The 13982-nt window shown below is 43.2% G+C and overlaps 1 protein-coding gene across 9 annotated transcripts in view; it reads left to right on the top strand.

The window, feature by feature from the left end:
- ABI1 (abl interactor 1) overlaps positions 1 to 13982 on the top strand; it is a 140498-nt gene that overhangs the window by 68322 nt on the left and 58194 nt on the right. The gene's annotated exons all lie outside the window — the stretch shown is intronic.

Here is a 13982-nt window from a genome sequence, read left to right on the forward strand (position 1 = left end):
TTTCCCTACTGCTGTCGCTTCAGTACTTTTCTCTTGTTATTGACATGACAGCGGTCAGAAGGAACTGGCAAGATGTTCGTGCCCCACCCCTTGGGCATGTGCAGTGGGGTTCCCGTGCATGCCTGGGAGGGAGGCGCGAAAATCCCTTTGTGAGCTTTGCATACCACTGATTCGGATCAGCGCAGGCGCATAATCCCATGGGTGACTGCACAGATGACCACTCAAAGATCACCAGTTACAGGTAAGCAACCTGTTTTTTTTTAATCCAGTGAAAATCTGCTATGCAGCATAGACAATATTAGGTTATTTGAGCCAGTAATACGATATAAGACTTCATAGGTTCATTGAATTCTACCAGCAAGGTAGTCAAGTAGGTATTTAATCACTCTCATCTCCCCCGTTGGTCAATTGAATATTCAAATAGTGTCAAACAGTTGAGTATTAAATGCATTAATTAAGACAATGACAAAGAACAGATCATTGTGCTTATTAAACTACTTAAATTTGGCGCCTTCTTAGCTATATAGTGCAAATCTGCTTCTTTCTGGGCATTTGCCTCCTGTGAGTGGTGGACTGGATAGTTCCTTGATGACAGGGCATGTCAAAATATTATACTTCCTCTCTTGAAAGAAATCATACTCTCCCGTTTTGTTTCTGTAAACGGTAGGAAATGTGACCTGCCGTTAAATGTAACTTGACATTTGGGTGCAGTAATATGTTGGCTTTCAGACAGTCCGCGTTAAAATGTTCTCGATAATGTTTCTTTTTATAGGGTTCAGGATCCTCTGTGCTGCAGCAGAAGTCCCAAACATGTTTTGTTCAGAGTACTTTGCGTTCTTTGCAAACCAGGCCGCATATGGTCTGCCTTGCTGCGTGATAAAACAGGCATGAGGATAAATATTGAATATTTGTGATTTTAATGATTTAATTTTGCAAGCCATCCCTGGGGGGTTTACAGAAACCAATGAGTGGGCTGTCAGGATTTTAAATTTACAGTACATCATTTTGAGCTTCCTGCTCTGGTTGCCCCTGCTGACTGGGCTAGGTCAGGTGGAAGTAGGGTTGCCAACCTCCAGGTAGCGGCTGGAGATCTCTCTCTGTTATAACTGATCTCCAGGCAACAGAGATCAGTTCCCCTGGAGAAAACAGCTGCTTTGGAAGGTGGACTCTCTGGTCTTTTCTGCACTTGGATCTCATCCCTGGTTTTATCAGAGTTCAACTTGCGTCACAATACCTTGCGTTTATCCCTGGTTATAACAGCATCCGTTTATCCCGGGGCAAGTGTGAGGCGAAACCGGGGTGACCTCAGTGTAATGTGGAAACAAGAAATACCCTGAGATAATTACAGGGGTGAACTCGAGTGTAGTGTAGAATGTAAGTTCGAGGACAGGGCTGAACCAGGATGTAAGGTCTGGTGCGGAATCACCCTAAGGCATTACACCCCATTGGATTCCCTCCACTCCCCAAATCCTGCCCTCCTTAGGCTCCATCCCCCAAATCTCCAGGCATTTCCCAACCCAGAGCTGGCAACCATAGGTGGGAGGGGAGGTAAGTAGGTCCGAGCACCATTTCTCTGGCCAAACCTTTATGGCCGTTAAGGGCACTCATCCCACCCTACGTACACTCTCATGAGTGATTAAAAAGAAAAATCTGGTCTGTCTCCCCTCAGCATTTCTTACATTTGACCAGGTCAGGCCTCTCTGGATCTACCCTCTCCGCTCCTTCCCCAGTGGATCTTGCACACACACAATATTCTGCTGTACTTCCTCTTAGTAAAATGTCTCAGAAGCTTGTCCTTGAGCAGCTGTTCTCCTGGATGGTTCATCTTGCAAATAGGAATTTAAAAAGTCTTACATTTCCTAGACGTTTCTAGACTGCAGAGCTGTTGAGAGCATTTCTATCACCTAGATTAGTATTCTGGGCATAGCTGTCGACATTGAAGAAATCTTGGCTTTTGAAATGGGATTTACAAAAGCAAACATCTGTTGATGTGGTGTAGCCTCTGTGTGCATATTATAAAAACTGCATGGTTGTCTCTATACCTTCTGGTTAAGCATGGCATAGAGGTTAGTGTCCAGCTAGGATCTGAGAGTCCCAAGTTCAAACATATACTCTGCCAAGGAAGCTTGGTGAGTGATCAGTCACAGTCTTTCAGCCTACCTCACAGGATTGTTGTGGAGATAAAATTGAGAACCCACTTTGGGTTCCTGTTAGGGAGAAAAGCAAGGTCGAAATATCAGAATAGGGTGTTATGTTTCCCTTTAAAGCTTTTCATAGTTTGGGACCCACAGTCTTGAAGCGTTTCTCCCTATATGAACCCACCTGCCAACTTTGTTTAACTTGACAACTTTGTGTGGCTCACACGAACCTTATCCTACAATGCCCCCCTTCTCTGTACCCCAAGGCAGTCCAGAGTTTCCCACATTTGGCAGCGCTCAGGAGAGCATGCAAAACCCTTCTATTTTAAGAGCCTTTGGCTGAGGCCCAAGGAAGTAGGGGTGTTACATAATTTGTATCCTGCCTTGCCATTCAAGGAGGGCCCAAGGTAGATTTAGGTGAATTTGTCTATATGAAATCTTTGGAACTACAGGATAGAAATGTTTTCATTAAATAAATTTGTCTGAGAACTGATCTGGTAAACACGAGACTTTCACAGAGTACAAATCAGAAGTGGACTGTGGGTTTGTAGATTGATTATAGATACCAAACTCCCAGTTCTCCCTTGGACTGCAAGAAGATCACATCAGTCAATCCTAAAAGAAATCAACCCTGACTGTTCCCTGGAAGGCCAGATAATGAAACTGAAGCTCAAATACTTTGGCCACCAAATGAGAAGGGAGCACTCACTGGAGAAGACCCTGATGGTGGGAAAGACTGAAGGTCAAAGAAGACGGGGACGGCAAAGGATGAGATGGTTAGACAGTGTCATCGATGCAACGAACATGAAATTGAGCAAATTTCAGAGGACGGCGGAAGACAGGAGGGCCTGGTGGGAGCTGGTCCATGGGGTCGCGAAGAGTCGGACTCGACTGTGCGACTGAACAACAACAACAAGTTCTCTCAGAAGTACAACTGATCTCCAGACTTGGAGATCAGTTCTCCTGGCGGAAATAGCAGCTTTGAAAGGTGGACTTTATGGTATCACATCCCTGCTGAGTTTCCTTCCTTCCCCAGCCTCCTGCTCCCTGGGCTCCACCCCCCAAATCTCCATGAATTTCCCAACCCAAGAACTGGCAACCCTAAAATCATTTCGCAGTAGACCCAGTCCTTTTAGAAAAGGAAACTTTCTTTGCAGATAGGTGTGTTGCAAAGAACAAAAACAAGTAGGGCAGTGAAGTTACTTGCATGTTTTGAAATGTGCTACAGAAATTATGACTAATTGAAGTACATAATCAAAATCGGTTTGCAGATTTGATCTAATTAGATATTTGAGTACTTTTTTTTGTATGCACCATTTGCTCTGCACTCCATCACAGTGCTTTAGAAAGCAAAATGCAGAGCCCTCAAATGCACTTCTGTTTATTTTTGGGATTAAATGTCTTTTGTGTTTTCCTGGCGGGCTATACACAGCTTGCAGTCTGAGAATAGACTGGACCTTGTTCATCAAGAGCACAATTGTTGAAACAACAAGCCAATAATCAAAGAGTTTGCACAGCTGGGTGGGTTTTTTTGGTGGTATAGCTACAGAGTCCGATGTAGTTCTTTACAACAAGAGAGTTCATGATTTGTTTCCTTAAGTTAAAAGTGAAAGTAAACCCTGTCTGCTTTCCCCTATTCCTCCAAGGTGCTCCACCTGCCAATATATGTATTAAACATTTTGGTACTGCACCTCTATGATTAAAATTATTTAAAACTGTTCCTATATAAAAAATGCAATAAAGCTTAACATTAACTTAACTTAACTTAAATTTTTGCTGTCAAAAGCAGCCTTGAAAGAGCAGTCAGCCTAAAAACCAGTACAAAGTGGCAGCTAAAACAAACAATAAAAGCAGCATCATAATAAAGCCTTCATGCTTGTGGATAAAGACCATTAGGTAAGAGAGAGAAACTCCATAACTGGCACAGAAATTCCATCTTACTTGGTCCCAGGTCTAAGGATAAGGGATTTCATAAACGAGGTGCCACAACCAAAAAGGCCCTGTGTCTCATGACTTCCCACCTGCTTTCATAAGGCATGGTAAGCAGTGTGAAGCAGGACCTGCATTTAAGCACATAACTCCTTGCTAGGTTTATAAGGTTATTTTTCCTGGGGTCTTCTACTGTACCCCCTGTTCCAGTGAGGTACAGTGTGGAAGTTAATTGTATCCTTGTATGGAGGTAGAAGAAAGCCACGTTTGAATCTTTGTTTTGGGTAGAGGGTTTTGAGGTGCATGTAAGCAACCCCTGGGAGACTTAGGAGGGAGGGGCATGGGGGAAAGATGTGACTGCATCAAGCAGCATTCTAAGCATTTTACCCATAGAGAGGGGGAATTCCTAGAGTGTTGCTCAGTGTAGTGATGCCATGTCTAGGTCAAAACGTCCAGATGTTGCTGCTTCAAGAGAAGTCTTCCTCTCCACCAGTTTCTCCCCTGCTCATTGGGCTGGGAGCATGACTGGGAGCTTACCCACTGTAAGTGGACAACTGGTATCTCTGTTTGGGGAAGAAGCAAGTGGGTGACAGGAAACACACTCACATTGGTAATCACTGATCTACCAACTGCACACATCTGGAAAATGATTGTAACAAATAAACTTTATTTTTTTAAAAATCGAAAACAACCTAATGCCTATATGAACTTGTTTGCAGTCCACACAAGAGAAAATAAAGCTTCAATATAATGAATACTTGAAATGGAGTTCTTAATGTGGTAGATGTTTGCTTAAATCATATTTGGTAGGTCATCTGGATGGCTTGTCATTCTATCAGAGTTTCAGTAAAACAACTATATTTGTATGCACTTCTGTGGTGGTGGGGTGGCCAGGTGCAAACCTGAGGACACTTCTCAACGGTTGGTTTGTGGTAAGGGGAAAATCCATCTACATAGTGAGCTGCTACAAGCAAATGATGCTTTGGGTGGAGCTTTCCAAATATCCTCTGTGTGGTGACTACTCCCTCTTTACCGGCTATTCAGTTCCTGTTTTATGTATTAAAATGGGTGTGATCCAGAAAGCAAAGTGCTCTGTTGATCCCCGGGTAGCCTCATCAAGTCAAAGCCATGCTGAGTTCCCCACCTGAAGAAGGAGTTATTGTCATTGACTTAGTAATGTCTAGCAGACTGCTTAGTGGAGAAATCTCTGTGACAGAAGAGAACCACCTTTCTGTGCATGGATGTAGTGCATGAGTCCCCTCCAGATCAGGCCAATATCTACAAAGACTTTGCGTATTCAAAACTCATGAATTCAAATGCAGTCTGCATTCAAATTATTTTATATTGGGCTTGGCTGTGGTGTTCTTAATTTTTGTTTGTTTGGAAGGAGCTATCGTTCTGTGCAGATAAAGAATGACAAAAAGGACGTTATTTTGTGTGTAACTTTTCTGTATCCAAGCCTTAAATTTCCAGCTCACCATTTTAGATACTCAGTTCTTGTTCCTTCAAGAGTAATTTAGCATGCTGTATCTATTTTAAGGGGATTCTTCCCTTCCTCCAAGTAGATCCCCCCCCCCAGCCACCTGCTACTCTCTTTACAATTTGCACATATGTTTTGGTACAGAAGTTGCTTGTGGTTTTTCTGGCATGCAAAATGCTATTCATAGAATGCAAAGATGGTCTTCCATCTCCATTGTGAAGTAGTATGTCCCAACCGCTATGGACCTTTAGTTTTTTCATATTTATCATCATCTCCCTCTTGAACAGCATTTGCAAGACGTTTGAATGTTCATGCATAAGTTTAGTATTCAAGTCATGGCTACTGGGAAATTGCTAAACAGAGGCTGTTCTGGGACTTGCACTCTTGTTCCTTGGAACAAGGAGGAAGCACAGAAGTAAAGGAGAACACAGTCAGCATAAGAAAAGGAGGAACGGAGGAAAGAGCCAAGATGAAGGCTGTTGAGGCCATGTCCTTTTCTGCTATTAGGCATAAATCCCTTTCTTGCAGCAACCAAAGCTGTCAAGCTGCTTCTGGCTTATGGCAACCCTATGAATTAACACCTTCAAAATGTCCTATCATTAACAGCCTCAGAAACCAGAGGGCCATCTCCTATAACCATTTGGCATACAGCAATGACTTGTGCTGCCACCCAACAGAACCTCTCGTACTACATTATTTTTATTCATTTAGAAAATTTCTGTTCCACCTCTCCAGAAAACCTGCTTTTGTTCTTCTAGTATCCCCTGTCTATGCTAGTCAGCAAGACGGCATGGACAATGTGGAGCATGTGAATTGGTAAGGCTAGCAGAACAGCTCATGTTAGGAATTGCCAGCTAGTTGCCAAATTTGGTGGAAACTTCCTTTCTTCGGTTGTACTTCCAAAGGCTCCTTTACTGTACAGCATATCCAGTAACTCCTGAATGTTTTGCTGAAGCTTGTGTGCAAAAAATAAATGCTGATCCAAAACTCAATTTTGCTATGCATATAAATTTAGATTTCCATATTTACTAGTCTTTTGCATAATTTTGGTTTTTGGTAGTTATGGGGAAAGTAAGCAGCTGTGTATGGCCCTGAAGGCTGACTCGTAGCTGTTGAAAATCTTGCTTGGCTGCTGTAAATGAAGGGGGTCCTTCCTTCCTGCTGTCTTTGGCCAAGAGGCAGAGGAGCGTCTGTATGTATGTGACTGGGCTTTGGCTTTCTCCCAGCTCTCCCTCTCCTTTCTTCAGTCTGGTGGCCACCACCTCACCTGCTCTGTCCTTCCTTTTTCTATCCATGGCTTGAGGCACCAGTAGGGGCTATGTGTGTGTGGACTGCCTCACATACCCCTCCTCCCCAGCCAGCTATCTGTTTCTGGTCTATGGGTAGAATGAGCTGTTGGGTACCCCGGGTGAGATCTTTGACCACATTCTGAGATCTTTAAAAGGAAAAGATCTTTATTCACTAAATCTCAATTGACTAGAACACATTGGTACTGGAAAACTATAGTTTCAGGGTGCTATAGAATTAACAAAAGAAAATTAAGTTGTTCGGTCACTGGTATTACCTTGGCATTCCCTTCCATGGAATGAACACAAGCCTGCTGGAACTTTGAAAATAGATGCTGGTCACAGCAGAATTCACTCCATCACTCCCAGTTTCTTGTCCTTGGTTTACTGCCTCTGACAGGCTGACCAGACCTTTAACCATTCTGATCCCAGGTGGGAGGGTTTCCCTTTGACCTAATAGGGCATAGGGTTTAAGTCCCCACATGTATTGCTCCACAACTTTTTCTGCAATCTAATCAAGTTGCACATTCCAAATTCTTTATGTCCTAGCTCAAGGTATCCTTACAGGTGGGCCTAGCTCAGGGTATTTTTGACAGGTGGGCAAATAGTCTCCTGCATCCTGCCTATTTCTATCCGTAAAAGAAACTAATCTCTTGTCCTGAAACTTAGGGAGGTTGATTTGTTCCTGGGAAAGAGTACTTTTCTTCTTTCTTTATTAGAGCTCATCTATCCCATCACCCGTTTCCATAGCTTTTTTCAGCTTCATTGTCTTCATATTTTCCTTCTGCTCACTTTGTAAAGCCACTCCTCTTACTACAGCCAGTTTTGTAGCTAAGAAGTGAAGAAGTTACCCTTCTCAGCCCCAGCCCTCTCCTATTTTTCAGGCTTTTGATCCTAGTAATACGCATTAGGGTAATACCAGCATACTGTATTTGCTGTTCATTAATGACAAAATAGGGAGCGTGGTGCCTTGTGCATCATTCTTCCCTTTCTCTTTACTCACCCTAACACAGAGAGGCACATGATATACATGCACAGCCAATGCGTGTAAGGAGGGATGAGGCCTGTGTACTGAGTATCTGTGAGAAGGGTATGTCCAGCATGCTTAGTCATGAGTGGGAGGAGTGGGCTACCCATCCCATAATGTGAATGTTTGTCCCTTATGTGGTGTGTATAGATGGTGTATCAATATAGCCTGTGGAAGCTTTGGGGTTGGGTGGGGTGAAGAAGGCTGTGGGCGTCCCCTGGACAATAGCCCTTTTAAAATCTGTTTCCGTGGTAAAGGTAAAAATATTCTCAGCTCCAGTGACATACTTCTGGATACTGGATATTTTTGGAAGTTCTGGGTGGTTGGCAACTCTGAAGTCCATCTGTTTAACCCATGTATATGGGTAGACTTATGAGCTACATGTTGTGCTACACTTAAGTTTATAAAATAGGGCCTGCCTCTTGGGCAGTGTGGAAAAAAGACTATGGGGGGGGGGGGGAGTCTGTGGAGATGAGGTAGGATTTTCTGCATGGAAACAACACATGGGGAGAGGAAGAATTGAGCTCTACTCCCTTGTGCAGTCTTTGCATTCAAATAGTACCCCAGCAGCTGCTTGTATAAAATAAAATATAGAGAAAGGATCAAAGAACATGTTGTTCCACCCTGTGCTGCTCATCACTGAAAAAAGGAGCCAGCAGTGTTGAATATTTGCCCCAAATAATATGGGATATCTGTCAGAAATAGACTCCACATTTCCTGTTTTCCTATCTTTTGCTTCAGCTGTGAAACCTTGACAGATTATGACATATTCATAGACGACTCTGCTCTTTCTTTCGAGACAGCCATCTGTCTCTGACCTCCCCGTTTCATATCTTTCAAGTCCTTTTTCTTCTGTACTCAGATGAACTTTAACAGAACTCCCCTGCCATTACCGTAATGTGGCAGGGTAAAAAGGGGAAGGGGGGATTCTTGGTATTTCATCCTCCTGTTAGGTGCATTTCCTTGTGGTGATTTGCAATAGGCTTATTAATGTTCTTTACCACTCATGTTTGAGGGTGAGGAGTGAATGTGCTGGGTGGAAATGGCTCATGGAATAAATTTCATTTAGCATCAGAATCTTAATTTTTTTTAAGTTCTAAATCTGATCACCCTTTTCCTCAATTTTTCTTTCCTATTTGCCATGTTCCATCATAGCCAGTGTTCTTAAGGAAGAATTACTCATAGAATAAAAACATTCAGGTCAGCCAGTCCAAAATCCCTGAAGCTAGTGGCCTGTATCCAATCATGCTGTTCCAATGATTTACGGTGCTATCCTTCATGTATTAAACTGTTACAGATTAACGTGTATAATCCACTTTGGCGTGTCCTGAAGTAGAGTTTTTGGAGAGAATAAGGTGCACTACACCAAATGTGCCTGTGAGATAGGTAACTTGAACAGACCCAGATGTAGAGTCTTGGGGCAGCACTTGGTGTTCATCATACGCCAAAGAGCATCCAGCAGTTTACATCTGGTTCCCAGAAGGTTATATGGGCTAGACTTGTAGCTAATCTGGGTTGTAGCTGTGCAGGCTTGAAGGCTGCCTGCTGGAACAAGAACAGGATACAGTTATGCAAGAAGATAAGTCTGGCAATCATAAAAGAAGGAAGGAGCTTTGATGTGTAATAAGGACCTTGAATATAGTCAGCTTTTGAGTCAAAAGGAGAAAACAAAAGGAATTGCCAATTGCCAAGTTTACCATCTGCTTGGGAAATTGGCATTCTGTCCACAGAAGGAAACGTTGCAAGTATTAATGCACACCTTATTAGTGCTGCAGATCAATGTCCCTTTAACCTCACTGCTTTATGAGGTTTCTGTTGCTGGTTTTCTCTAGCTGATTGGCCTGTGAGGGAACTCCTTTACACATCTGAAACAAAATGCATCCATTCCACACACACAAAGAAAAATTGCTTCGCCTCTCATGTGCCTTGACAGTACCCAAGATCTGTAATCTTGAAACACCAAATGTTGGGAAGAACCTGCAGGGCTGATCTTGATTGGTTATTTTTGAAGCTACTGGCCTGTATCCAGCCACACAGTTAAACGTAAGAACATAAGAGAAGCCAATGTTGGATCAGGCCAATGGCCCATCTAGTCCAACACTCTGTCACACAGTGGCCAAAAATACCAGATGCCATCAGGAGGTCCAGCAGTGGGGCCAGGACACTAGAAGCCCTCCCACTGTTGCCACCCCCCAAGCACCAAGAATACAGTGCATCACTTGCCCCAGCCTGAGAGTTCCTATCTATACCTTGTGGCTAATAGCCACTGATGGACTTCTGCTCCATATACTTATCTAATTCCCTCTTGAAGCTGTCCATGCTTGTAGCCAACACCACCTCCTGTGGCAGTGAATTCTGTGTGTTAATCACTCTTCCAAGATCTCGAAGAGTACTTAAGGTTTAAGAGAGGGTAGTGACTTCCATTGATTCCTCTCCTCCCACTAGCACCCTCCACTTGGTCCCTTATGTTTTTCCTGAAGATATACTGACCCCCCATGAATAAAATTTCAAGTGGCTCAGTGGTCTATAGTGGGAGGAGGCATCTACTATCACCACCCATTACATACCCTTAAAATCTTCGAAACTGTGTTTGATACAATCCGTTGATGCTTTCTACTTTTCACACAACGCCATCGCCCTATTCATTATAACCGAAGCTGGCGTGTACTTTTTGAGAAATCAAGATGCTAAATGCATGCTATCTCAGCACTGGCAACTGAGTGAACAGTGAGTTCATATGATATGTAAAGAATACAAACAGTGGACAGTGCATGAGAAGGAGAGATCTGAATGGGGAGACATGTTAAATCACAAGTTACTAGCAATGGCACTTTGCCTAAACGTGCTTACTAGGTCCTTGCAGTAAACTATTGCCCCTCTCCTGTTCACACTCCCAATGCACAAATGCTAGGGTGACAGGTTCGCCAGGTATAGCAAGGGTGTTTATCAGAAGCAGCTATGACCCTGGCGAAGGAGAAAGGGTTTTGAAAGCAAAGGGGTTCTCTTGGTTAAATGGCTTGTTATCTTTGAAATGTCCAAATGGCTGCCACAAACCCAGCTAACCGTGGAATTTCTCAAATGGTGCCATCTTGTAGCAACGTCAAGTACTGAGTTTTTCATGAGCAACCCTGTAGAATGCAAAGAAGGTCAGCTGGTAGGGGGTGCAAAGAGGAGAATAGAGAGTGGCCTGTTGTCGGGTGTAGCAGGGTCTTCATTTGCACAATTGCTGGGCACCCTACTGTACAATTCAGGGGTGGTTAGAGTTCTGTGTTCTAGCAGTGCCCATTCCTAGCATGGTGATTTGAACTACCATGAGCCCTTACCAGATGCATTGGATAAAAAATTGTTACCCTTCCATATTCTCTGGCAAACATGCCATCAAAGCTCTTGAGGAGAACTCCACCAACAGGAAGTTTTGCTTATGTTCAGTCATGTAAGGCTAATAATTCCAGCTCATAACAGGGCGAACAGATTTCATCCCAAGTAACTAAAGAGGCATATCCATTAGCGGCACCATTAACAAAGTTTTGCAAACCTCCATAACAGAATAATAATCTGGCACGTCACAGTGAACGATGAACCTCAGATTGAGGGTACAAATGAAGCCCTTATGACAGCGTTACCATACAGGGGCTTTGTAAGCTTATGTGTTACACTTCTCTCAACTCTGCTGCAGGACTGCAGGTTCTTTTCAGATTTCTAGTGAGACCAAGGCCAGTTATGTAGACACAAAGTTAGATTTATGAATTATGAATTAAGCACAGTAGCACACCACACTAGTAACAGAAAACAAGCAAAAATCATACAAAACATGTCATTTTACCTTCACCCATGGGGATTAAGAAAACCAACGGAAGTTTTACAGGGTGGCTAGCCAGTTGCATTAAAGGTATGTTGTTTCAGGGATGGCAGAGAGGAAGCTGACACCCACAGTTGTGCTTAGCTTTGTTCTTGCAGAACTTGGAGAACGTTGGGATGGGTTTGGTTTCTTGGGATGGGATCGTTCTGGGTTCTTCCCACCCCTGGATCGCTCTGTTATCTATATTGTCTACCTTTAAAGAAAAATATTTCTGTTGCTTTCAGTGGGGATGGGGAAGTCAAAAGTTCCATTATATCATCGCCTTGCAACTATCCCTCTGTGCATGTTCTGCCCATTTCTTGCCTAAGACAAGCGTACTTTCATGTGTACATAGGAAACAAAGGCTTAAGCACGATTTTAGCTATTCCTAACCATTCCTGTACCATTTCCCTCCAAACTCTCTCTGCATGTTGCTTCAAGCAGCAGTTTCTGTTCTAAATAGTTATTTTGCTTCTAGATACTCACCAGAGGCTCTTTCAGCAGCTGGGTCTGTGCAGTCCTTAATCACAACTTAGCCAGTCACCTTTATGACCTGAAGGCCTCTTTATAACTGGAAATCTTCCTTTTTCTCAGCTGTAGCCTCTGAGCTTTAAATTCCTTCATCAGAATCCGACTGTGTTCTGGGATGGGGCTTCTTGGACCCCCAGTTCAGGTGTTCTCCTATATGGAAGAAGAAAGGATAAAATCATGAATGCCTCCATTGATGTGAAGTCCTTGACATTTGCTGGAACACTCCTAAACCTTACACTAATTAATAATAATTTATTTTGTGGGCTGTTTGGGAGCTTCACCTGGTCCAGCATATGGCTGCCTAGCCATGTGGCTGAGGGTTGGGTTGAATTGTCAATTGCAGTAGGAAAATTTGTAGCCAAAAAAATCTATGAATGATCTAGTGAATTAATATCTTCCTTCGAATAGTATCTCTGCACTGAATAGTATTCAGACATCGCAGTTGAAGTATATGTCTGTAACTGGGGGATTCGTTAGGGTACAGACAGAGTTTTCCATCTTGAAATTGGGGGAGGGCTATTTGTTAACCTAAGCATTGTAGAGTGTGACTAAGAAGCATATGATCCTCACCTTAGTTTGACTTCAGTCAGACATTGTCATTTAACCAGATGTCACTGCCTCTGTGGTGTTGTCATGAGGCTAAAACAGAGTGAGGGCACTGTCCCCTCTCTCTCTCTCTCTCTCTCTCCCTCTCCCTCCCTCCCCCTCTCCCCCTCTCTCCCTCTCCCTCTCCCCCCCTCTCTCTCTTGGGTCACATGACATTATGTGGAGCCAAAACAGGGTGAGGAATAGTGCTTGTTTCCCTCAGTCTGCCAATATGTTGTTTAAAAATAGGGCAGGAAATAGGGTGCCCAGCAGCAGTGGGCAAGAATGTGATACCCACTGACTGAGTGAGTAGACTTCAGGTCAATCCAAGACATTTTACTAAACAGGCATAATTTACAAAGGCTATACAATCCAGGTGATGCAGAGTTTGGCTTGTTTTTACCAGGTTTGTACTTTTCTAGCACAGACCACTTGCGATCTGGTATACAGCAAGCAATGCTTGCGGGGGGGGGGGAATTGTCCTGAATTCCTCAGACCAGGAGGATTCTCTGTGCTGGAGGGTATTCTGGTTCCTTCTTGCAAGAAGCCTCTCTGGTGCCCAGAGAATTAAGCAAAGGCAGTCTAACTGACAGGTTTCTCTGTTTGAGCCCATCGTGACTGCCATCGACAAGGTTACTGTAAAGTGTTTCCAGTGTACAAAAAAGCCTTAATTTAAAAAAAACCCTAATATTTGTGAGACAATTTGTAATTTTTAGGATGTGCTGCTTTCATGCTGGAGACCATTTTAATTTGGGTAATTAATTGTTCGCTGTTTCCTGAAACTTGTTTCAAGGGGTTGGGAGAATGTACTAGAAAGAAATGAAATGAGATGGTACACATGAATTTTTCTTCCCTACTGTTGATAACCAAGGGGAAATATGCAGATTGTGATAGCGTGAATTCTCTCTTCAGATTGTCAAGACTGCATATTAAAACTCTATTCTCTGTACCACTCCGTACCAGGTAGGCATTATTTGGAAAATGGAAAAGATCTACCACTGAGCCACTGTGCTATGGGGAAGTACAACATTTTAGCTGAGTATGTCCACAGGCGTAGCAGAGGCTAGGCTGTAACACTTAACCTTTGTAATTGCTGTAAGAGGAGTCTTGGGGCAAGCTGTCAGAGTGTATTAATGAAACAGGTTTCAACAATGAGAAGACAAATAGG

This window comes from Gekko japonicus, unplaced genomic scaffold (genome assembly GCF_001447785.1).
Source record: "Gekko japonicus isolate JY-2015 unplaced genomic scaffold, Gekko_japonicus_V1.1 scaffold80, whole genome shotgun sequence".
Classification (NCBI taxonomy): Eukaryota; Metazoa; Chordata; class Lepidosauria; order Squamata; family Gekkonidae; genus Gekko; species Gekko japonicus.